The sequence below is a fragment of the Lissotriton vulgaris genome, chromosome 8 (genome assembly GCF_964263255.1).
Source record: "Lissotriton vulgaris chromosome 8, aLisVul1.2, whole genome shotgun sequence".
Lineage (NCBI taxonomy): Eukaryota > Metazoa > Chordata > Amphibia > Caudata > Salamandridae > Lissotriton > Lissotriton vulgaris.
The window spans coordinates 168,169,915-168,192,652 of record NC_141696.1 but is presented as its reverse complement, the minus strand read 5'-3'; the positions used below and the strand labels follow the sequence as shown (position 1 = coordinate 168,192,652).

The 22,738-nt window shown below is 44.4% G+C and overlaps 1 protein-coding gene across 1 annotated transcript in view; it reads left to right on the top strand.

The window, feature by feature from the left end:
* The first annotated feature begins 3,884 nt into the window (after positions 1–3,884).
* The window catches only part of PAK1 (p21 (RAC1) activated kinase 1), a 357,978-nt gene continuing 339,124 nt past the window's right edge, over positions 3,885–22,738 (top strand). The window contains exon 1 of the mRNA XM_086933892.1: positions 3,885–4,006. The gene's annotated coding sequence lies outside the window, so the exon portion shown is untranslated. The remainder of the gene's footprint in view (positions 4,007–22,738) is intronic.

Below are 22,738 nucleotides of genomic sequence, written 5' to 3'. Positions count from 1 at the left end.
AGAGGAACCTCTGCCGAGGAGAAGACCTGGGAAAGCTGAAGGAGAAGTACCGCCCCTTTGCTGAGTGCTGTCTGGGGTTGGATTGCAGTGGCTGTTTCTGCCAAGGAGAGTACACATACTTTGCTGTGTTCTGTGTATCCTGCTTTAAGAAGATCTCCAAGGGCTTGAAGTAGAGCTTGCCTCCTGTTCTGAAGTCTCTAGACCACAAAGACTTCACTACCAGCTCCTCTGAACTTCCTTGCTTGGAGTTCTGACCTGCCAAGAGATGCCTGTGGCCGTGATGGCCCTCAGGGGGTTGTTCCTGCTGCTGGGAGCTGGAAAAGAGACGCAACGAAGATAAGCGTGATGCATCCGCACCCGTTTGCGACACATCACCCTGTGCCGCTGAAGAAACCTAAACAGCTCCTGCCTGCGGCTGGAGAAATCGCTGCACACCGAATCCTGTGCACCGATCTCCAAAGTCCAATATCACTGCACCGATTCCAACGCAGGCTCTGCTGTGTGACTGCAAGAACAAAAGCATTGCGGGCCCGCACCTGGAGAGACCAACGCAGTGCCGTTGTCGCCACATTGAGAACCGATGAATCCCCGATCCCCGCGCATTGCACTGGGGCTCCAAGTCTACAAGGGCCGCAGTAAGAAACAATGTATCACCTCCCCGCACAGTAAGAAACAGACGCATCACCTCCACTTTAGTAAGGAACTGACCCATCACCTCCCCTACGTGGCAGTAAAGAACCGACACACCATCTCTCCTGAAGTACGGAACTGATGCATCACCTTCCCTGGGCTTCAGGAACCAACACATCACCTTCCCTGCGGCTGGTTTTGTTAATAATTGAGACGCATCCAACGTACTTTGTGTTGAAAGAGTCGCATCTATAGTTTGCTATGGACAGAACTGTTTTTACCTTCTAAGAATCATATTTTGATTATCGTATGTTGGATTTTTGTCGTTTTGGTCTTGTTTGGTTTAGATAAATGTTACTTATTTTTCTAAACTGGTGTGGGGTCCGTTTGTAGTGTTTTCACTGTATTACTGTATGTGTACACAAATGCTTTACACACTGCCTCTGAGATAAGTCTGTCTGCTTGTGCCAAACTACCAAGGGGGTAAGCAGGGGTTATTTTAGAAGTGTATCCCCCTTAACCTGACTAGGAAGAAGGGTGCCTAATTGGACAAAGGTGCAAACCATTGGCAACGAAAGACCCCCATTTCTAACAAAGATTATTACTAATGTCTTAATTGTTTTACTGATAGCTGCATCAGGAATGTCACTTTATCAATAGTCAACTGATGGCAGTTACTGTGATGTAATTTCCTGTTATGTCTGTAAATTAGAGGGGTCTCACACATTCCTTTTCTACTCAGGCCCCAAAAAACCTAAGCCAGCCCTGCATGCAAGGCCAGATATAGGGTGGTACGACCAGTGCAGTCGCACCTGGGCTGAGTTAAGGGTGGGTAGGCGCTGTGTCAGAAATAAATGTGTTTTAAATGCACCAGCTGCAGAGTTCCTATTGTGTCCAGCAGTTTTCAGCCAACAATAAAAATTTCAAAATAACTGTAATGATTAATGTAGCTGCTAGACAGAGATCAGAGTTTTGCCTAGTGGCAGTTTGAGTCATTATTTAGTAATGCAGTGTTAATATTCATGCGGCAAAGAAGATGTAGCAGGCAAATCAGAGAACTGTATTTTATGTGGATATCTCAACTTTTGTCACAGAGATCCATTAGTTACCTTTAGTTCATAAGTTACAATCCTTATATAGACAGTGACTTATGAACTGTCATCAAAGAGCTACATGCAAAATGCATAGTGTAGGTTAGGACACTATGTTTTTTCCACAGTCTTTAATTATCTATTCCTAATGTTCCTAAAACATTGGTTTGATTGGGTAGAAATACATTCTTTTTAGCAAAGCCAACCCCAATCAATGTTTTCAAAGAAATTGAATGTATGTGAGACAGGGTCAATGGAGAAATGTGGAGCACTGTTTGAGAGTGGTAGTGAGGGAATCCATGGAGAGGGAGATCACGAGGGGTGCAAAAAAAGTATCTTGCACTGGCCGCCACCAGTGCTAAAGCCGGCCTTGCCTCGATGCATAACTGAGTTTGAGTTCTTCAACCTCGCAACAGGCCCCACAAGAGCCTTTCTGCCCCAGCACAGCCCAGAGAAGTAACCACTGTACAGTTAACCTAAGACAAGAGATGGCATGGCTATTGTGGAATTCGTTTTTCTCTTTTGTAGTGTTTATTGTATTAGAAATTGAGGTTACACTAAGCTAATTTCAAAGTTTCTTCTATTTTGAAATGACGTTTTAATACACCATGTGATTGATCATTTCTGTTGTTGCTTTCCTGCAGTAATAAAGAATTTTGAGCTTTGCATTGAAAGACTGGAACTTTCCCAGTCTTCGGAGCGTGATGTTTCTAATCAAGGACAACCTGACTGTCCCAGACCGCACAGTATACGCTGATTCAACTCATGTTACCTGAAAAGCTGCTGCGAACCTCATGATCTACTGTAATAGAATTATGAGTCGATCTTGGAATGTATCTTGTAGAAAATTAATTCTTCTTGCTTGTTCCCCATTGGTGCATATCCTGAGAACTATGTACTTCTGTATGAAATCCTTTGTCTAAAGTCCTATAAAAGGACATACTCTTCCTTTGTTTAACGGGCCCCAGTATCCCATTATTTAGAGGGCAAATCTATGCTGTATTTTCTATTGAACTTTACTGCGTTATGGGGCGGCTCTAGGTTCATGGTGGCTCTGGGCAGGAAGCGTAGGTAGGGGGCCCCGGAAGAGGGGGTCCAGGCGGCGTGGAGCACAGAGGCCAGTGAAGAGGGGGGGTCAGGGTGTATGGAAGTGGAACAGAGCCAGAGGCCACCAAATCCCGGCCAGGGGCCACCACACAAATATGTATCCATCCTCAGAGCATTATTATATTAAGGATTTATATTGGCCTGGTGGCCCCTGGGATTTGGTGGCCCTGTGCATGTGCACAGCTTGCACATGCCTAAGGCCGCCACTGCGGAGTTCTTTGTTCTTATGATTTATATGTCTTAATGCTGGCTTGGCCAATGGTCTATCTTATGTACTCTGCTTTATTATTCTCTATATAAACTTTTCAAACTTTGGCGCGTGTCTGTCATTCGTATTGAGAATGTCACAGCCTTATTTCGTATGTGTGAGCTCAAATGGATTGGAGACTAGTTCAATCAGGGACCCCAAATTCCGCATAGGGACTACAAGGCCATCCTGTCCGAGCTGTTGGCGCCCCCTTAGGAAGGTGACAGGTTTGAGACCTGACACTGTCAGGATACAACAATCATGCAGTGTTGTGCGTGACACTTGCAGTCTAAAATTTTAATTGTAGCTTCATTTTTCCCCATGTTAATAATGCGATCGTGCAAAGTGTTTTGGATAATAATCCAGAGCACATTGAAGGTGTGACAGGTTAGGCCACTTGGCAGTAAGTAGTGATTGAGGAAGTAGATGTACGCGAGAGAGGGCAGTCTTGTCTTGGATGAGAAGGTGTGCCTTCAATCAGGAGAGGAGGAAGCAGAGGGGTCTCGAGACGTACACACCTCTCCTAAATTAGATATTTAAAGAGGACTTTTTCACATGGAAAACCCCCCCACAGTTGTGCAGTGTTCTCTGACAAAATGCATTGGCCTGGCCAATATTTCGGAGTGTCATGTGACTAGCTGTGGTCGTACTTGAGAGCACGATGACAGGGGTGGGGGCTGCAGGCCACAGACACCAGCCACAGAGGATCCGCCTGTGAGAAGCGAGGGCTGGGATCGCCCACAGAGATGTGCGAGCGCAGCCGCCTCCTCGAGGGGCGGACACGGGCTGAGGGGGCGGGAGGCAGGCCTGCAGGGGCGGGGACCTGGCGCTCGGGGGCGGGTGGACCAACCCGGGAAGGTGCCGGGCGTGCAGTGAGCCTGGAGCCGCCGCTGCGGGCGAGGGTAGCGGCGCGAGTCGGACCCACGAGGAGGTGAGTCCGGGAGCTTGCATCCAGGGAGCCGCCCGCCCCTCTCCTGGGGACCCTCGCCCTGACAAGCCCACCTGCCTCTCCCCATCTCTGCCCAACTCGCTCTCAAGTCTGCCCGACCCCTCAGTGCCTGCTCAAACCACCCCTTGCTTGAGCCGCCCTCCCTTCCTCCCCCCTGTGCCCGGCTCACCCTCTGACGCCGGCGTGAGCAGGTGCTGGCCTGGCGCAGCGCAGGGCGTGTGCGTACAGGTGCAGCACACACAACTTCCCCTCTGTGCCTGCTTTCATTTATCTCACTATGAGGTCAGCACAGCAGCTGGCTGGGTGCCCCCGCCGGGCTGCCAACTACTCTACCAGCCTTTCATGCTTCCCTTGTGATCACGACTGCGCCTCGAGTATTGGAAGTGCCTGTCCCTTCCGCCCCAGAGAGTGTTATTATTGCATGTGGGGGGCGTACATGAAGAAAAATCAAACACCCGCCTGATAATCCCACGGATGATAGTGCTTGCTTTGGAAGTTAGACACAGGCAGCAGGTGATGCCTAGACAACTTTGTAGAAAAGAAGCACCCCTACCAGTGGGTCACTTTGAAATTGCCAATTTGGGGATTTATTTTATAAACATCCTAGGGATAGGCAGTGTGAGCTGGGAGCTATTTTACAAAGCATATGTTTCGGTTTATTTGATACTGTAAATCATTTTTGCTGCAGGGCCAGTTTGCATGTTGCACACTAGCAGAAGTATGAAGAGGGAACTGGCCTGTTTTCTCCAGAAACACCTGTCCAAAAAATATTGTGACCATGAAAACATCTTGAGAATCCGATAACATAGTGAGCTGGCTTTAAATCTAAATTCACTTGCGAAAATGTCCATGTTTATGTTTCTTTTGCCGGGGTTAACATTTTTGCAGATTATGGGTCAGTATTCTGAAAATGTGTGTGTGTTGGGGGCACAACACAAAAACTGAGTCCACTGGAATTTATTAAATCTTATGCGTTTGATTAATATTAAACCAGGTTGTTTGAAGGAGGCCTAGTACATTTTCAGCTCTACCCGACATTTTAATAGTGTGTTGTTTACTTCACACGATTGATTGTTCTGAAGTTAAATACTTGTATTGCCTTATGCATCACTTACATGATCAAGATTGTTAATTATGAAAATATCAGAGGTAATTTTGCATAAGACAGTGTTGTGAGTGGTGACCAGTTGTGACTGGTGACCGGTTCCATGTGCAGTCATTCCTGAGTGGTATTCGCTTGCATGCACATAGATTTCACACTGCATACACCCACCTTTTGAAAAAACGAACAATGTTAGGAGTTTGTGGTGCAATGTTCTCCAAGTGTGTGAAGTGGTTGTTAGTGTGAGTTGACCCTGCGGTGGTGGCACTCTAAGAGCCCATTGGATCTTGAGACATTGCAAACTATTCAGGGCATGTAACTATGTCCGGCCATCCATTCGGATTCCTCTGCGGGGCGTGTTTGGTGGCTCTCTCCCTAACCCATGTCAGCCATGACTTTGATGGTCTGTTGGTGGAATTGCAACTAATCGTTGCCAAGGGCTACTTGTCTTTCAGCAACTCTTGCGGGTGCATGCCAGCCTCAGCAGTCCAGTGTCTATTACTCTTCTGTTTCTTGTCTGGGGTATTTGTGATCTTAATTCTTCTAGAGTGCTATCTGCTTGTTCCTTGTCTTCCTGAGAGTTGTATCCTCTTCTTATACTTTCTCTCTCAATGTGTAATCGCTCGTCCTTTGGTATTTACAGAACTTGTGTTCCACTGTGGCAGTGTTTCCCTGGCCCCGTGTCCCCTGATCCACGGTAGTCTGAGTAGTGTGATGCACTCTGCCTTAGAATGCTACAAGGAGAGATGCCTTCTGGGATATTCACAGGTCTGTGGATGAATCGGGCTCCGAAAGGGATTCAAGAGGGACTAGTAGGCAGGGAAGCGGCATGATGGTAGAAAGAGGCAATTCACAGGATGGCTTCCAGAACAAAATCATTGATGTAGAGTAGCAAAACATGGACAGCAAAAGGGGTGGTGACTGTCTGCTGGACATGCTTGGATTGGAATTTGAGTAGGTAGCACAACCGTCATTGAATGGATTTTCTTTTCAGGGGCATGGGGTCTCTCCTCTGCAATATGGTCTGATAAGAGATGAACAACTAAAAAGGAAAGGGATGAGGGTGGGTTGTAGGGTCACCTGCACTGATGGTAAAAGCCTATTCGTGAGGTGGACTGCAGTCAAATTGGTAGTGTCAGAATGGCAGACACAGGGCGTGACTGAGTGAGGTCCCTTTCTGTCTGCTAGCTTTAATAAATCCTTTATCTGCAGAGCATAGCGATGAAGAGCAAGTTACCTCCAGGAAGTGCCAGGGGACTGCTGGTTGCACACCTGAGGTTTCACAGTAGGTCCCAGCTCTCCCTTCTTGCTTAAGTAGATAAGACTTCACCTTGCTTTCCTCAATTTTAAGCCTGTATCAATTAACAGTAAAACACAAACAATTGAAGAAGGGTCTGAGGGAAATTTAAAGACCTGCCCAGTTCGTATCCCCCTAACTGTAATCCTAACAACAAAAGAACCGGGGGTCTATAACGGAGCTTCAAGTACTCCGAGCTGCTGCAAAACTCCTACATAAGTGAGTTAGGCGCTAATAGAGCTATATAAGTCTCTATATCAGAATGTGTGCCAGGACAAACCTGTCGAAGGACCTACTGAGATTGTTGGTAAGACCCGTACAGAGATGTGTTGGATTCCCATCAAATAGGTATGTAGATCAAGTGTTCTCATTTGGTCATCCAAAAATGGGGTGGTATGTCTCTTGATCAATGAGACCCATCCATCGCCCTTACTCAATTGGGTCGCACCATCAATCGCTAAGGTACCCATGAACAAATGATAAAGATGGGATCGTGGGAACGAAGCTCGGGTCCTGCAATGAGACAACGCCGGACAGAGCGGGGCCTCCTTTTTCCTGAGCTGGGTTCCAGGAGAGGTAAGGTACACTCCCTGTACTATTCAGATGTAAGAGACACCGTTTGGTACAGAGGAACACGATTTTGGACTATTTATGTATATCCTTTACAGATTGTCGTTACGTTCACTTTATGTATGCAGTAGCTAATGCGTAGAACTCTGGCCCTGAAGAAAGCCATGGGATCTTGTCCCTACCGGCTGAAACATGTTGGCCTTGTAAATGCAGTTATATGTTTAGACTGCTTCCTCTGCATTGTTCTTGTTTGTTTGAGGGAAAGGACAAATTACATTAGAGTTTTTCACCTATTGATCCTTTTACCCCTTGTTTTTAACTCACACATCTTTTGATTTTTGCACTGCACTCAATCCCATCTTTATCATTTGTTCATGGGTACCTTAGCGATTGATGGTGCGACCCAATTGAGTAAGGGCGATGGATGGGTCTCATTGATCAAGAGACATACCACCCCATTTTTGGATGACCAAATGAGAACACTTGATCTACATACCTATTTGATGGGAATCCAACACATCTCTGTACGGGTCTTACCAACAATCTCAGTAGGTCCTTCGACAGGTTTGTCCTGGCACACATTCTGATATAGAGACTTATATAGCTCTATTAGCGCCTAACTCACTTATGTAGGAGTTTTGCAGCAGCTCGGAGTACTTGAAGCTCCGTTATAGACCCCCGGTTCTTTTGTTGTTAGTATATCAATTAACATCCTGTGCTTCACGTGAATTCAACATCCTCTTTGGTCATAAACAGTTACTATTATACCTTTCTTTCTCAAATTTGTATTTCCTTTTATTGTTACTATGCTTCTGATAACATTGAATATAAATCTTACTTTGAAAATTGCAAAACTCTAAATAAAAAACTTGAAAAAGCAGTAAGAGTCTTCCACATTCATAAGGAAGGAATTCAACTCTCAGACTGATTACTAGGTCTTGCTGGGATTTTACATATTGTTTTAATAATAAGGGTGATAAAGCAGATGTTTGTTCTGCTCTATGTATGTCTGGGCAAGAGCTTGAGGTGATGTCTTTAGAAACTCATAATAAACCTCTTCCAGACGGGAAAGGTATGTTTGATGGTGGGCTTGTGTAAACAGATTAAGGACTTGGTCAAAACTGTGAGTCCCATCATGCTCAGCCTGCTTCACTTTTCTCAATGGCTGGGTGCCTGGGGATAAATAAGCAAAAGAAACAATTGATGTACGTGATGGAGCGCGCAGGACGCCCGACCAATATTACCAAATATGCACATTTGGGCCCATAAAAATATTTTTGTTATACCTAAATCAGGTAACCCACGCACTACTATCAACAGTTTGGTTCCTTTCTGTTTATTTCCGTGTACCTGACTTACCAATCCTCGTTTCAGGTACCTAAGATCACAATGGATCTAGGAGATAGCTGTGGAGAAAGTAGACCACACAAATACCATATACCATTTCAATTTCTTTGTACTCTTTATAATAACCACAAACGCAAGAAGTTTAAAAAAACCTTTATCTAATTATCGTTTTCTTCAGTTTCAATGAGCCACAGGTTAACACAAATCAAGCGATCTATCACTAAGATTAAGAAAATAGTAGAACAATGAATTAAAGTAAGAAACATTTGGAATTTGTGAAAATAAAAGGCAAGGGAAAATAAGGAACACGCTAAATTTAGATCAACAGGCTTTCGTAACTTCACTAAAGGCGGGTAAGAAAAGGGAACATACTAGTCAGGGCAGACTTTCAGTTATCACTAACTGTCTATAAGAAACAAAACTTTATTTGGTTAGTCTTGATGTTTTATTCACTAACGGGAGGGTAAGAATGGAAGAAACTATATATGCATATGATTCAGAAATGTTCTAAAGGTGGGGTGAGAATGGAACATGCTAATGCACCAGTTTGCATGAAAATCTTTTCATAGAGAAAACAGGGTAAAAGACCATAGGCAATTTGCTTTATTCGGGAGAAGGAGAGAAGTTTGGAAAAGACAAGCACCTACGCAATTTTATATTTACCTAGGACAGAATGAAGACCAACCCTGGCCACGGGTCGGTTGGAAAAGGCAGGAAAGGACCCTCAAGGACTTAGGCTGCTAGTAGACGAGCAGGTACAGCTCATGGACAGTCCGAACAGGATAACCTCAGGATTTGGATCAGGACCGGGCTCACCAAAGGGTACGACCAACACCTGCAGCTTCGGATGCAACGCCTGCGCTACCCCTTCCCTGCAAGGAATCTGCCAATAACCCCGATTGGGTTTTCGAATCTCCCAGCAAAGTGCTTCGCCAGCACTTAAGGTTTCTTAGCCCCCTACTGAGTTTGTGGAAATTACGGACAGAGTGCTCCGCAGCTCTCTGTATCAATCACCTATAGAGTTCGTTGGGTCAGTGACAGGTCAGCTATTCAGACAAGTCGGACAATTTCTCTAGCTAAACCTAGGCAAATTATACTGTTTTCGGGACAATGTACCTCCCACAAACGTTGCAAGTGAAAGGTTCCCTAATTTCTGATTGGGCACGAGAGAAGGTTAGGTCATGGTACCTCCTAAAATTTAGGCTTTCTCAGACTTAATATTCATTTTTCAAACCCACCCCTTACATTCCAGTTCCCATGGCAAGAGAGGTTTCAGCAGACAATGGGGTACACAAAATCTAATACATTTGTTGCCATTGCAGGTACGAGTCCGCTTCTTCTAGCTGGGTAGAGAGCAGGTTCCCAGGAGCATCTTGGCTTTGGCTGCCAGCTGGCTGGGTTCCACTGCTGCATGACTTTCTTTTCCCCCGTCACATGACTGGTTCTATTTGGGCTTCAAGATGGAGTAGCGGTGCTTCCCAGGCCCCCCGAGGATGGTACATGAAAAGTAAACGGAAACAATTTAGAAACGCAGGCAAAAATGAATACACTGTATACCGTGAATGGCTATACTACATCCCTTACTTTATAATAACTATAGCATTAGGACTTAAGCAGAACAAATAGCTTTTCCAAAGCAGCAGTGCAAGCACGGAGCATGTGAAAAACAAAGCGGCCATATTTAGCAATACTGCGCGTGAGCGACAAGTTCCCTCCAGAACTGCGAGTGCGTCACATCACGTGGGTATGACCGACGCATGCGCAGACTAGATTCCCGCAAAGCAGCAACCATATTATTAGCAAGCTTCATTATTATCAGTAAACACATAGGCAAGCATCGCTGGGACACCCTCGTGTAGTGAAAAAGTGCAATTATTAGTAAGACGAACATATTGAATTAGTTTTATTACTGTTATTCGAGGTTCTTGACACAAGCAAGTCGCGTCACATGCGAATACTTGCTCCATCATACGGAATGCTGGACAATGCAAACATTCACCCCCAGTCACAAGAATCTGGGTTTAATCCATCATTCTTTTGCTCACCACACCACCCCAGTTTGGACCCAGCCATATGCAAATCAGTCTTGACCCTGTACTTTGTGGGAACAGTACAGCCTGAACTGCCAAGCCAGGTCCTCCCTGGTCCGGAAACAAGCATCCTGGGACCGGTTTCAGGACATAGCCCTTCATCAGCCAGGCTAGCTTGAATCCAGTGGCGTAATGAGTACGGGACCCACGTGTGGGCATACTCTTTCCACTTAGTGCGACCTATACCAAAGAATCAATTGATGGACAGAATGCTGGACAATGCAAACATTCACCCCAGTCACAAGGATCTGGGTTTTATCCATCATTCTTTTGCTCACCACCCCAGTTTGGACCCAGCCATATGCAAATCAGTTTTGACACTGTTCCTTGTGGGAACAGTCCAGCCCGAACTGCTAAGCCAGGTCCTCCCTGGACCGGAAACAAGCATCCCGGGACCGGTTTCAGGGCAGCTCCCTTCATCAGCCAGGCCAGCTTGAATCCAGTGGTGTAGTGAGCACAGGACCCACGTCTGGGCATACCCTTCCCACTTAGGACTACATATGCAAAAGAAACAATTGATGTACGGAATGCTGGACAATGCAAACATTCACTTCCAGTCACAAGGATCTGGGTTTAATCCATCATTCTTTTGCTCACCACACCACCCCAGTTGGACCCAGCCGTATGCAAATCAGTCTTGACACTGTTCCTTGTGGGAACAGTCCATCACGAAGTGCCAAGCCAGGTCCTCCCTGGACCGGAAACAAGCATCCTGGGACTAGTTTCAGGGAATCACACTGGAGTCAAGCTAATCTGGCTAAAGAATGAATGAAATGAAATGAAATGAAATGAATGAAATGAAATGAAATGAAATGAAATGAAAAGTGTTTTTATTGAGCGCAACAGTTGCCCTGAGGCGTCCAGGCGCTAGAACTAGAACAGTGTCTTCCAGAGAGACGATCCAAGGAGGGTCAGTGTTAGTTAAACAAGAAGGTCTTGAGCTGTTTACGGAAACTCGCCAGATTGGAGTTGCTTCTCAGATGACATGGGAGAGTATTCCATAGACTGGAAGCGTTATAGGCAAAAGAACGACCTCCTGATCTAGCTCTGTAAATCCTGGGGACTTTAGCTAAAAAGGCATTAGATGAGCAGAGTGATTTATTGGGCTGATAGGGTAGGATCAGGGCGTGATTCATTTCTGGACCAGTTTTCCAAAAGGCTTGGTGGGCAATGCAAAGTGTCTTAAACTTAATTCTATCCCTGATGGGGAGCCAGTGTAGGGTCCTTAGGCCCTGCCTTATCGAGGCTCTACGAGGGAGTCCCAGCAGAGTGCGGGCTGCACAATTTTGTGTCCGCTGTAGTTTTTGCAGGCTGTACTCCGGAGCCCCGAGGTACAGGGAGTTGCTGAAGTCAAGGCGAGATTGGATTAAGCCTTGAATTACTATCTGCTTGGCCTCAAAAGGGAGAAGAGGAAGGATTTTTTTGATCGTCCTAAGGAGGCCAAAGCAGACCGCCGATACCTTAGTTGCCTGGGTATTAAAAGTCAACGATTTGTCCAACCACACTCCCAGACTTTTTATGTTGTCTCTGGGAGTGGGGGGAGCACCCATGCTCAGAAGCCATAACAGCTCCAAGGTGGTGGGGGCTGCAGGGCGTAGGAGCATGAGCTCCATTTTATCATCGTTGAGTTTCAGGCAAGACATGGTCATCCAGCTCTTGACCTCCTCCAAGCACGTCGCTAGGTTGATTTGTGGTTGGCAGTCGTTCTCTCGCACAAGGGAGACCACTAGCTGAGTATCATCCGCATAGGTAATGATGTTAATACCATGCGGACGAACAATCCCAGCCAGTGGCCTCATATATGCATTAAAAAGCGTAGGGCTCAACGAGGAGCCCTGCGGCACCCCACATCCCAACGGCCTGCTTGAAGAGACGGCCGAGCTTTCAAACACCTGGAAGGTGCGGTCACTCAGGAAGGACTTAAACCAGCCAAGGGCTTCTCCTGATATTCCCAGATCGGATAGACGGTTTATGAGGATTTTATGGTTTACCGTGTCAAAAGCAGCGCTCAGATCGAGGAGGATCACTGCCACTGATCCTCCCCGATCCAAGATCCGCCTTGCCTCTGAACTGAAATCCCGAAACCGGTCCTAGGATGCTTGTTTCACAGTCCAGGGAGGACCTGGCCTGGCAGTTTGGGCTGGACAGCTCCCATTGGGCGCAGGGTCAAGACTGATTTGCACATGGCTGGGTCCAAGCTGGCATGGCAGTGTGAGCAAAAAAAACGATAGATTTAGGCCCAGATCCCTGTACTGGGGTGCATGTATGACATTGTTCTGCATTATGTCCATCAATTGTTCTTTTTGGGGATAAATAAGGGTATTTCAGTATTTGTTTTTCCTGCTATGTAAGCTCTTCATTTTTTGAGCTCCACTACCCTCAAGCTGTCTTCTTTTACCTACTTCAATATTGTAAGGATTGTACCCACACATTCCCCTCTATTCTTGGCACCTTTGGTTGAGAGTTGAAAGTCCTTCTTATTTGACATTGCGTGGCTGCTGACAAGCTAGGTGTCCAGAAGGTTTTTAAGACTTAAGACTGCCACCGTTAAGTGACATGGACCATCCTAGTGAACTTTAGTTTAAAGCTTTCTAATTAGTTCAAGGCTTTGCAAAGCCAGTAAGTCTGGCTTTTATAAATATACTATGTATTTATTGCAAACCTATACAATAGTCATTAAATGCTTAAAAGTAAGGAAAAGTGATAATGTGTTATCTAAAGGTAGTGTGCCTATGTGTACAAAAAAGTGAAACTTAAATTTACACATCGGAAAAAAATATTTTTAAAAAATCAATAAATTATTGCAGAAATGAAAGTAGAGGTTCACCAACCAGCCCTGGCACTGAAGTGGACTACGGTTCAGGGAGAAGTACACAAGCAAAACGCCATCCTTATCAGTAAAGTGAGACAAGGACTGAAGTGGACTGACCAGTTGTCCCACGCTGTCCTGTGTAGTGGGTCGAAGACAAATGTGTGTCACACTTGAACATACCCAGAGATGAAGAGGGCTGACTGAAAGCCCCTATATCTGTACATGTTATCTACTTATATGTACTATTATCATTATTTTTTTGGAAAATATTAGGCATTGGAGAAGGTTAAATTGTCCGTAGTTTAGACCTGAAAGAATGGGCAGGAGGCACAAGGTTGTCTTTTGCGAAGAAAAACCATGAATATGAGTAATTTCAACAAATTGTAATTCAAGGTCACTAAGGCTAAATAAAACTAATATTGAAAAGCGTTTTTCAATGATCACTAAAATTCAATGTTACATAAAAAGTAAGGTGTAAAGGTGCTAAAGAGGGCAAGGGTTGCTAATAGGGGATAAGGTGAAGATTAGCGTTTAATCTAATGCTTACAGTTAGTATTGGAATTGTGTAAGAGGGTTGGGAAGTAATTGAGGAGCCTGGAAGACGTTCATTTACATAATGAAATTTGTTATAGAAGTTTAATTGGCATAGTCTAATCATACCCGATATTTGACTTTCTAATGATTCTTCATGGTGGGTTCTTTGTTCCCCTTTATTACAGACAGTACTTCAGTAGTATACCTGGATTGCATTGAATTTGAATACTGACTACAATATGGTGTACACATTCCCTCTTTTCCTATATCTTTTGACCTCCCTTTCCTTGAATACAGTCTTCCTAAGGACAGAAACCTTTGGATGCTTGTTTGGGAATTGATAAACAATGATTGATTTATCCTGCTGTACATCAATATTTTGCAAACATCTGGATTAAAAAAGAAAAACTAAAGAAATACTCAGACACTGGAAAAGTTACAAAAATGATAGAGAATGAATATTTTATCGAGGTTGTATCCTCGTTTTTTTAAACTTTTTTATATCAGAAAATGAATTGAAAGATTGTACATAGTGTTTGAAGAAGTTGTAAATATTTTAAACTGAACATGTACATATATATGTTGCATCTTTCTTACTTTTGATATTGGTTATACAAAATGAATTGTGCGAAGAGATATCCAGGATAGTATCTGGTCCTCTATGAACCATAACATACCTCTTTATTGCAAATTCTTTTTCTTTTTCAATGTATAGGTTTCTTTGTTAACATTGTCTTTTAAATGTATGCTTTTATGATTTTGTAACTTAAAATCGAATAAAGCTTAATTGATTGATTGATTGATACTCAGAGACACAGACGGTACTGTAGTAATTATTTGGAGATTTTGTAAATTACTATATGTTGTCTTTTTGTTACTTCAGAGCACTGCAAAGGAAGGCATCAGCAGCTGAATTAGGATGTGTAGGAAACCTTAGTCTCTATATAATGGCCCACAATGGGGTACACTGTGCAGTGAGGTCGAAGAGACCCCTATTGGTGTACAGAGGCAAAAGTGGATAATTTTAGTTCTATTTTGTGGCAGTGTGGGCGAGCAGTTAGGCTTATCGGAAGGTTGTGCTAAGCATTTGTTGTTCTCACAAAGGCAATGAATGATCACACACATTCAAGGGATGAAGTCGAGACCAAATTAGAAAAATAGTACTCCTTTTTATATAAATATTTTAGACCAAGAGCTTCGGTACAAGGTAAATACTTTTCGCAATACGATAAATTACAGTAACATTCTTTAATCACAGTTGTGCGCAATCACGCATAGTACATTTCCTATAGAAGGAAAAAGGCAAGTGGAAAAACAATGCAATAAGTTCCTCTTTTGGAAATCGGAAGGTTCGGGGCCAAGGTCCAAAGTGCCAGGGCCAAGGTCTCTGGAGCTAACAACAAGAAAAGGGGGAGCCTCTATTCTGACCTATATTTCTTTACACATGAACATTGAAGTCTCTTCAAAATTACATACAGGATGCTACACGAAACATGAAGTAATTCACTTAGACTAAGTGAATTACTTCATGTTTTGTGTAGCATCCTGTATGTAATTTTGAAGAGACTTCAATGTTCATGTGTAAAGAAATATAGGTCAGAATAGAGGTTCCCCCTTTTCTTGTTGTTGGTTTGCTACTCCCTCCTCTAGACCTGAAAGTATTTTAGGGAGTACCCTGTTCACCCATGCAAGGTCTCTGGAGCTTCCAGTGTTTCTCGGGAGACCAAGAAAAAGGGGTCTTTGTAGTTGGCATGCTGCGAAGACAAGGGGCCACCTGAAAGCGCAAAGGGGGACTTGCAGTCAGCTGTTGAAAATACTATGTAACATATGTATAGTTTCTTGCCTCTGGTAGATACCACATTATTTGCCAAAATGGATAATATAAAAATATTGACAATAGTTAAGCCTTTGGGACTAAATCCTGTATTATGGAATGTTGATAATGTTATTTTGTATACTCAGGTGGCAGGATGTGTCCTTTCCTAGAAGAAAGGCTATGCCCATTAGAAAGAGCATTAGCAAAAAGTGGAGTCAGCAAAGTGCTCTAGTTGTCATGATTCGTGTTTAATACAGCTATAGGTATCAAAGTGGGACTTAGTTGAACGAGATGATATTTTCGTTGATTGGTTTGTCAATCATCATGAGGGAGATGGTTTACAAATCTGGGTTCCTCATTGATTTTAATAAATTGAAAGGAGTACGTTCAGTTCCTTATAGTTCAGCAATAAAAGTTTTCTAATTTCTGTATGTGATATTATAGTCACAGGATATTTTATAACTATGTGTTCCGAGACCTTCAACTAACCAAATGTTTCGAGAATCTTTTGAGTTGACGGTTATCTTTTTTCCCCTGTTTACCTTTCCCCCTCTACCTCCCATTCCACATAAGACGTTTTTTCTTTGCTACGGAACGCGAAAATAACTTATGTTATTGTGTAATAGCATGTTTTTCGACTGTCTGATGTTCGCTGTGGAGTCCGAACAACCTTGGCCGATGCCCGGTGGAGCTGTCCTATGCAGCGATGGAGGAGTTTGGCCCTTGTTCCCCCCTCGGCAGTCACCCACCCAGCCGGACATCTGACATTGTTTTTCGTCACCTCCGTTATGTTTCCTTCCCTCTATCTTTCTCTTATGTCTATTCTTGGAATCTGTAACTGAAGTAATTATGTAATCTTTAACTTGCTGATTCTCATGTAAAGCTCTCTGATACCTACGGGTCTAGCCAGCGCTATATAAAACTTTGCAAATAAATAAAAAAAAAAATAAAGTCCGAAGGTTCTCAAGGGAGAGTAGGGGTCACAAGGGCTTTGCTGCCGTGAGAGCACAACTGGATTGACGATGCCCTGGCCGGGCGGGCTGGGTGCAGTTAAGTTATACAGCTGGGCAACGGTGCACAAAGAAGCACTTCGCGGTCAGGATCTGGCACCTTGGAGCGACGATTCTGGTGCTGGTGGGCCACTGCTGAGGTCAGTCGTCAGGTGCTGGCTGTCTGTAAAGTTGGAGTCTGCCTGGACTTGGTTTTGTGGGTTTTTGCACCGAGGGGATTGAACCCCGGGTATTGGTGCCTTGCAGCTCCGGTGTGTCCTCAGGCCTCAAAACGTGTTGCAGAGGCTAAGCTCACCATCTAGAGCAAGTGTTCCTTTGGATGGCACTCGGAGACATCGGTCGGACTGGAGAGCTGAACGACGCTGGTATGCACTAGGTACCAGGGGTACTATTTACTAGGGACTTAGAAGAGGTACTGAAGTTGTGCTAATTGGGAAACAAAAGGTACAGTTTAGGGAAAGAAATTCTGTCATAGGTGATCTGGTTGGCAGGGCCTCTGTGCACTTCCAGTCAATTTACATATTTTTCCAGGCAAAAAGTGGGGGTTAACCATGTCCAAAAGAGGCACTTCCTACAGGATGGCAACGTGTGTTACAGATGAGTTGTTAAACATGTCAAATCATTTTCATCTTCAACCACAGTTCAATTTAAAAAAAAAGCTAATTTGAGGTCTAAATAGCTCGGTTTTCAAGTTTCCTGAACCTGTATATGACCGAGTTGAAATATAATTTTTGATATAAGTCCAACTCTGCATCCAGGGTCCACTCCAATCTCTTTTTGACTGCATAGCTTAACCTTTTCTGGTGGAACTCTGCACAATTCCTTGACAATTTCATGTAATTCTGCATTAGTTGTATAAAATGATTTGCCGGTATGCCACATCACTTCTTTTTTTTACCTGAGTGCACACCTTGCACAAAAGTCTTGCAAGATCCTAGCATGAGACTGGTTTGAGTAGAACATGTCACTTGGCTGAACATTTTCTGTATAAACCAGTTTCCTTCTGGTATCTCACAATACTTGTTAATGTGTAATGCATGCTTTGGGAAAAAATTATGCAAAATCAATTAAGGCATCATTTTGAGAAATTCCTTTAAATTTGCGTAATGCGAAATTAGGGTATCTTGTGAAATTCACTGGCATCATTAGCATTTCACCTTGGCTTCCTGTCACTATGTGCTGGTATTCTAGTTCTTTGCCTCAGTATGGTTTATGAACCGTGCACATAAAGTTGAATTTAATCTGAGGAACGCGGTAGGGATGCCCCATCTCTCTTCTCTGCTCTTCCTCGTCACCATGGAGGCCCTGGCGGCGGCCTTGCGTCAGTCGGATCGTTTTGTGGGCATCCCTACATCCGGTGGACCCTCTAACCTATACTTGTTTGCAGATGATATTCTGCTTACTCGCTCAGCTCTGTCCTCTTCCATCCATGGGATTTTGGAGGCAATTGAGGCTTTTGCGGCCATATCTGGTTACAAAGTCAACTGGGGTACGAGCGAGGCCCTCCCACTTTCGAGAGTTATCACCATTGCTGCTGTTGACTGATTCCTGTTTCAGTGGAAGGCTACTTGTCCAAAATAACCGGGCGTCTATGTTAACTGGGGCTTAGAGCACATACAGCTCGTATTTGATAGGTTGTCCCAACTGAACCTGTCCCCCTGGGGCCGCATGCAGGCCGCAAAAATGGTGACCCTCCCCAGCTTCACCGACATAGTGGGCATGCTCCCCTGATAACGCCTCTCTTGGAACTTCGACAAGTGGACAAGGCCATCGAGACCTTTGTCTGGGGTTCCTTGAGACCCTGTTTAGCCATTCAGAAACTTATTATCAATGGGGGCCTTGGCCTCCCTTCTGTGGAGCACTATTGTATGGCTCTCCACCTGGCACAGTTGGCATACATGCATACCTGGGTTTTGGATCCCCATTACTGGTGACAGTTGAAAATCTGCTTGTCCGTGGCTCGCTGGGGCTGCTTCTCCTCTACCTACTTGTACCCACCGGCACTGGGGCCCTGAACCTTATGATCCAGGCAATGTACAGAACCTGGGCGTGAGCCCACAAGCTCCTCTCGGTGGATGCCTACCTTAATGACAAGGCTCACATATGACATAATCGTGGCATCTGCATTGGCGGGGACATGCTTGATTGGACTCCCTGGCATGTGGCGGGCATACATACTTTGTTGCACCTGCTCTCCCAGGGTGAACTAGAGTCCTTTGCGGCATTGCAGGAAGAATTTGACCTGCCAAGAACCCAGCACTGGCACTATATGTAACCACACCACCATCTGAATTAGAACACCTAATAGGCTGAAAGGCTCTAGGCTACAGTCAGAGTGGTAATAGGGATCAACATAATAGGTCCTGAAGAGAAGCTTAGGGGTAGGCTTCGAAACATGTCGACCACCGAGGAAACTGTTCATTAAAACACTTTCCCTCCTTACTCCCCACTTTTATTAATACCAGCTAGAGGGAGCATTAAAGTTTAGTTTCTCCACATAGCCAGGTATTTTTTAATGCTCTCACTTCGGACCCTTCCACTCTTGCACCAAACACATAACATCACTTCACTTAAAAGTGCTCCCACGTATTTGTTGGTCGTAGCACTCCCGGTCCTGCACTTGGGCGGGAGAACCCAATGAAGAAGCGTGCCACCAAGAGACCTTTTGGTGGGTGAGGGTTATTTTAGAAAAGTTATTGCTTCTCCCTTGCTAGAAACCTAATGGTTTGCTTGTGTTTAGTTACTTTTTGGAAGGTTAGCACTACATTTTGTAACTCTGAGTGTTCATCTGTGCTCTGCACATAACTTTCTTGCTCCAGAGTCTGGTGTGTATTGGGCATTTTATATGGCCAGAACCTGCACCAAGCTGCCAAGCCCCAGAGCTTTCTGTACAAGTACCTTACATGTGCACTGTTGGAGGACATGTCTTTGTCTATATCCTGCACCCATTTCCCCTATTCTCAATCCTGAGGTTTTCTAAGTTATAAAGTTTGCAAACCTTCATCGTTTTGAACTGATTACTATTGCGTCAAGGAACAATACACAACAGTGGCGGGTTATCTGCTTACTTCATGGTTAGGGTCTACAAACTCATCCTGATTTTCCTTGGGGACGGGGGTGATTTCCACCCTTTTGGTTGGAAATCATCCCTTGCTCTCACTTGCCCCTGCCTCCATAATTTTCTTCAGCGTAGGGTTCGCAGTCCAATACTGATTTTTATTTTTATTACATATTGATCCCGACTAATATTTTTGTGAACTACTGCTAATAGCAATAATGTTTTTCATTTAGCGTATTGCGTTCTCTTTGGTATTCAAATAGTCTATTGCATCATTGTGGGAGCGCGGGTCTAATATACAGGCGAGGAGGCTGAATAAATTTACGAACAGGTAGAGGTTTATTTTGAATAAGTGTAGGATCAGGTAAAACAGATGTCCGGGCGTCACTATAGTCTTCTTCTTGGGAGTCCTCTTCAGAATCTGGCAATGGTCCTGGCTCTTCGTCTTCGGAATCGAAGGGTGTTCCCCGGAGGCTCATAAAAAGAGGAAAGATAGGGAGTCGTCAGAACACTAGTTTACCCTTTATCAGGGAATTCTAACCCGTCACCGCACCACAGTTGTGCTCAGCATAAGACCATTGGGGTTGTGATTTTAAACTAGGGTAGGGTTGGGGATACGGAAACATGGGAAGAAAAAATATAAATCAAGAGGCTAGTGAGAATCCCTCACTTAAAGAAATAGCTTTCACTTATTTATAAGTGATTGTAACATAGAGTTTTGTGATCGTTTCTACGTACATGTACTCAGAATTCAATGTATCTAGTCTCACATATGCAGTATTCCTCCGATGAGTCTATTTCAGGCATACTCAGGTGTTCTAATCCATTTCTATAATCACTGGCAGTAAAGGGTTACTGTTGCATAAACTTTTAACAGGTATAACGTGCGTTTCAAGGATGATAGCGGTTCACTGCGCAGAATAGTGAAATGTACATACACCAACTGCCACCCTACAGTGGTCACGCCACCCTACAGAGACTACCTGCCACCCTCCCGTGCAGTAAAGTGAAAACCCTTAACTCACCGACTCCTGCCGCAAACTCTCCTGAGTCTGCGGCCGCTCTTCAGCGTCCTCCGGTGGAATCCACCACTCCTCACTCCAGGGCTCGTCTGCTTCCTCGTCCTGGGTTTCTCTTTCCTGAGACTTCTCCTCGCAGTCCCCTCGGCTCCGGTGTAGCTTCTCTCCTAGCGTCACCTCGCCCGGCGTCCTCTTCCGCTCTACTCCTTCCTCCTCAAACCCGCCTCTGTGCTCCGTTTTCATTGGGTTCCGTGCTCCTCTTCCGGGGTTACCGCCGTCCACTTCCGGGTTCTGTCTTTCAGCTCTCTGTAAGGAGAGGAAAAGACGGCATGGATCCGGATTGGGTGTTGTCGCTTTTGAAGTCTGTTGGATGTTATCGGCCCACTGGACCGCATCGGTGAGTGCTTCCTCACATTCCCTTTCCCTTGCTGTCCTTCTACTCGGGGTTGTATCTTGAGGAAATCTAGATAAATAGTCCACATTTCCTTGTTCGCTTCCTTTCCTATGTTTGGTTCGGAAACGATATGGTTGTAGGGACAGGAACCATCTAAGCACTCGTTCATTATGGCCCTTGTTCTTGGCTAACCATTCTAGAGGGGCGTGATCAGTGTACAAAGTGAACTCCCTACCTTCAAGATAGTATCTTAAGGTTTCAATTGCCCATTTTATGGCTAAAGCTTCTTTTTCTATAGTGGCTTACTTCTTTTCACGAGGAAACAATTTACGACTGATGTACAATATGGGCTTCTCTCCCTGGGATGTTTCTTGTGATAGAAAAGCCCCTAGTCCTTGATCTGAAGCGTCAGTTTGTAATACAAACGGAAGTGTATAATCTGGACTGGTTAACACAGAATCGGATGTTAAGGACTGTTTCAGGGTTTCAAATGCTTGTAGTATCCCTAAGGAGGGATGTCGTAACTGCTCTTCTGTTTTGCAGTTTTTTTGAAGTAAGTCAGTCAAAGGTGCAGCCGTCTGGGAAAACTGGGGAATAAATCTTCTGTAGTATCCCAGTAATCCCAGAAAGGCTCGTAAATCCTTTTTGGTGCGGGGTAAAGGAATTTGTGATATGGCTGTCAGTTTGGAGGCCTGTGGTCTAATTACACCATCCCCTAACAAATATCCCAAATACTTAACATTTTGGGCAGCCAAATGACTTTTTGCAGGATTAATCTTTAATCCATATTGTCCCAGTGCTTGAACTACATTTGAGATGTGACAGAGATGTTGTTCCCAAGTCTCACTATATATAACTATATCGTCAATGTAAGCACCAGCATATGTTTCATAGGGCCGCAGGATGATATTCATAGCCCTCTGAAAAGTTGCTGGAGCTCCATGTAATCCAAAGGGTAATACTTTAAACTGATATAATCCATCAGGAGTGGAAAATGCAGTTTTTTCTCGATCTTCTGCTCTTAAGGGTATTTGCTAGTAGCCTTTACACAAATCGAGTGTGCTGATGTATTTGGCTTGGCCTATTCTTTCTATCATTTCATCAACCCGTGGAAGGGGATACGTATCAAACTCTGAAATCTTATTAACTTCCCTGAAGTCAATGCAAAAACGCACCAACCCATCCGGTTTCGGAACCAAAACTATTGGGGAATTCCACTCACTTACGGAAGGTTCTACAATGTCCATCTCTAACATCTTTTGGACTTCTTCCCGTATTGTTTGTCTCCGAGCTTCAGGAATGCGATAGGGTCGAAGTCTTACCTTCTTCCCCGGAGCAGTTTTTATCGCATGTTCCATAAATGTAGTTCTACCTGGTTTGGTGGAAAAGGTATCTTGTATTGGCTTTAACACCTGGGTTAGACTTTCTTTTAAGTTGTCAGGTAACCCAGGGTCTATGCATTGTTCAAATGGAGCAGCTACACTTTGTGTCATACTCACAGTGGTTGGAACAGGTCCTTCCCATTTTTTTAGTAAATTGATGTGATATATCTGGGAAGTATGTTTTATCGGATCTAACTCAATCCTATATGTTACAGGGGTAACCTGATCAATTACGGTATAAGGAACTTGCCACTGCCCCAACAGCTTATGATCAGAGGAAGAC